The sequence below is a fragment of the Passer domesticus genome, chromosome 2 (assembly GCF_036417665.1).
Source record: "Passer domesticus isolate bPasDom1 chromosome 2, bPasDom1.hap1, whole genome shotgun sequence".
In the NCBI taxonomy this organism is placed as follows: Eukaryota; Metazoa; Chordata; class Aves; order Passeriformes; family Passeridae; genus Passer; species Passer domesticus.
Genome location: NC_087475.1, coordinates 55,640,307 through 55,644,248, shown reverse-complemented (window position 1 = coordinate 55,644,248; position 3,942 = coordinate 55,640,307).

The following is a 3,942-nucleotide window of genomic DNA, read 5'->3' as shown; positions in this document are numbered from 1 at the left end:
TCACAGAGAAGAGAAAAGCTGATGAACTTTCAGCAAATACTCCCTGTAGGAGCATACTAACATTTCCTTCTACAGTCTTGAATTAAGAGAAGTTCTTAAGTAGAGCTAAATTTGGAAATGGCAAGAAGGAAAACAGGAGACTAAATTCGGTCCCATACCACCATTTCCAAAGGGGCAAGGATAGTCTGACATGCTCTTCATGTTAAAAAATATTATCCTGCAAATAAGCACATTGATTGCAATAGTAAAGTTAAAAGATACAGTATTAAAACCTGCTGTGTTGAACCTTATTACTTTCTGGAAGTTATTTTCCCCAGTATACCTCAAAATAGAAAAGCCAAATTTCTTCTGAAATGCTAATTATTACGAAAGGATATTTACTACTGACAACCAGATGTATACCATTTTATCTCACTGATATACTACACATGACTAGTGTCCAAGAGGTTTTATCCACCAAGTGAAGGTTTCTGTTATGATTTTTAATGTCTGTGAAGAGTTATCTATGAAAAGCAAAGGTGGACAATTATTTTTTGATCTTGAGATCACCCTTTTTTGTTATTACAAACAGGAGATATTACTTTATTTGTCCCTAATGCTATTTAAGAAATAATATACTGCAAAAAAACTTGTGTTTCTTGTTTTTCCCTCCATTGTTATTATTGTTTTTGCTATTATTATTACTATTAATGATAATGATCATAATAATATTACCATCACCATAGTAATATTTTAATATGTTTCAATTATTAAACTATTGGTTTGTGAAATCACAGGTTTTACCCTTTTTTGATTCCCTTTCCCATCTCACAGGGAAGGGGGGAGAGGAATGAGTGAATGGCTGGGTGACATTTGCTGGCTGGAGTGACAATCACAACAAAAACTCGAATTTGACAAGTGTATAAGACCATATATTCAGAAATCAACCAAACAAAAATCCCACAGTTCTATTTTATTGCACTTCCTCACTAAATCCTTACTACTGTAGGCTGACAGCATCTGTAGAGTCTCTTGAAGGGCACAGTTCATAGCCAGACTTCAAAGGTGCGGTATAATAAAAGGGCAGCAGAAGGAATCATGGAAGCTGCTCTTACAGAACCATCATCAGCTAAAAGCACATGAAACTGCATCAGTATTCAAAGTGGAAAAATGTACGGTTGTCAAGTACTAGTGACCTATTAAAAAAAAGAAGAAAAACTATACAAAAAGAGCTTGTTACCACCTGGAGAAAATAAGTTTGATAGGTCAAAGGATCTTCTCAGGAGAAGACGAACTTGAGACAGGTGACCAAGAAAAGTCAGAAGGAGAATGAATACAGAAAAAGCACCAGAATTGCTTAGAGCAATCCATTTTGTGAAATAAAAATGAAAGCCCTGGTGGGTTTAGAAAAATATATCTGAAAATCAGAAAGAACACTGACAAAATACTGGAAAGAAAATGATATATGTATATTCATTCTATAATATATACACATATTCCTTCTTTAATATATACACACATTTCTTTAGACCATTATAAAGAATTATTTTTTCCATTAGGCTTTGTCTTATTTTTCTACTTCATTTGGCTCTGCAAGTAGACTTGTAAACTAGAGGATCTGTGGAAAGGATAGCAAGATACTTGTGAAAGGACACAAGTTATTTGGAAGTATTGAACAGGTGTCTGGTAGGGCAAGCAAATGGGTTTAATTATGAGCTAGATACCCAATTTGCAAAGTTCTGAAAAAGTGCACTTGATTAAGGTTTTGAGGGAAAGATAATGAGGACTAAGCAAAATCAGAACTGGGTTTTACTCAGATCAAGGGAAACTTGAAAACAGTGAACCGTATTTTCAGACCCTGGAGGGAGTATTTAATTAATAATTGAGATAAATTAAAACATGTGAATGCCATTAACAGCTTATTTTCCAAGAGACTTAATTAACAATACTCATACAACTATTGCAAAAATAGGGTGGGATTATTTTTGTTATTTCTTTTCTATTGTTTAGTGCTCTTATTCATCATCTTTCTCTAAAATTAATATTCAAAATTTTATTTTATGTTAGAAATTATTTTGATGTGCTACATAACTAAAAAGAAATAAAGAAATCAGACTCATTTATGCTCTTATTGATTTGACTTTTTAAAGATTTTCTGCAGCATATTCTGTGGCCTAACAGCAGAAAATCATGTTGTAATGACAATACTTAGCATTGTGTAATCACTGCTTATGAGTATTAATAGTTGAGATCACAGCTTGACTGTTCCATTTAGCTGTAGTTCCTCATTGCTATTCATTATGAACTGAAGGGTTGCAAGAGGGAGAAGACAGAGAAGAGCTAATTTTGTGCTGCTTTTCACCAATATCAGTGGTTAGAAATTTTTAATCTATAAGCATGCTATGTTTCCTACAGTGAGAGATAGACTGCAATGCAGAAATGGGGAAATTACTGCTTGCAAAGAAATGCTACATATATTTTGAAGCTACCTGGGAAAAATGATGCTTGCTTGAACTTTATCTGAAATAGAAAAAAAAAAAAAAGCTATTCCTTATATAAGCAGTAGGGTATTTTTGTACTCAAGAGAATGGAGACACAAGAATCAATGAATTAAATAGTGGTACTTTTAAGAATAAATTTTTAGCTGCTGCTTACATGCAACCTAGGGTACAGAAGAAGGCAGACCTTAAAATATGAAAGAACCCAACAGCTAGCAACCATTTACTATTTTTTGCCTTCTTGAATTTGAGTGAAGGAAAGGAATATATCTTGTAACTGCCTTACTAGTCTTATTAAACTGAATGCAATATATTATTCAGGTGTGGTTTTCTCTCAGTACAGATGAAGAATGTGTTTTTTATAAATTACATTCAAAGTATTTTAGGGAGGAAAATATGCTGCTCTAGTCCATATTGAGGCAAGGGTAAAACACTAACATAACTAAGTCCTTATGCTTTGGATACGGCATCTGTGACTGGCTGTTTTGTTCAGGAAATACAGGCATGGAATCGGATTAAAAAATAATTTATTCAGCATCTGATTTTTGTGTGATCAAGTATATTAATCTGCATATTTTATTCAAATAGACAGTGACAGTTATGTCTGGATAGACTGAGTTCTCTGTAGCTTTGATTTTTTTTGACAGCAATGCAGAATATTAAGATTAATGTATATACCTATATAGTCACCAGATGTCCCTTTGTCCTTCATCACTATCTATTTATGCTGAAGTATGCAAAATACTACTGAGCACCTCTCCATGGTGTTTTTCACTATGATTGCTCTTTGGTTCATTTATGTGAAATTCATTTGAAACCATAGCCAGATCTGATTACAATTTTGCAGGTAGAAAAAAAAAAAGATTACAGAACCTATTTACTCTTAGCTGTTTACAGGCGCTAAATAGTGTCAGCAAGAGCATCTTTATGATTACATATTTTCTACAGATGATTATGCAAATGATGTCTCCGTGCAGCTTACCATGCCTCCATTTTCCGTGATTCTTTAGAAGACAAATCTTCTGACACTTCATATCAGTTGTTTAGCATCCTCTGGAAGTAGAGAAGAAATAAAGAATACATCTGAGAAATATGTTCCCCTGGAAACAGGTGCACAACAGCTTACGTATGCCATTTTTTGCGTTCCTTGACTCTCAAAAAGACATCTTCATATTGGCTGACAAATCCACCTGTAAGTTGTCTTATGAATAACACCTTTAATTTTTTTTGTCCTTAAGGTTTTCATTCTGCCCCATGTATTTTTTTAATATTTAGTAAGACAGAAAAACGGTAAGAAATATTTCTTAGAGCTGTCATCCAGTAAGCCAAATCTTTGCTTTAGCAAATGATGGTGAATGTTCAGGTAAATTGAATTGGTTATGCATATTAATAACTTTACCTGTAAATAAAACATTATGTATTTTCAACAAGGCTGTTAGAGCTATCAGTGCATTTTCTCACTAAA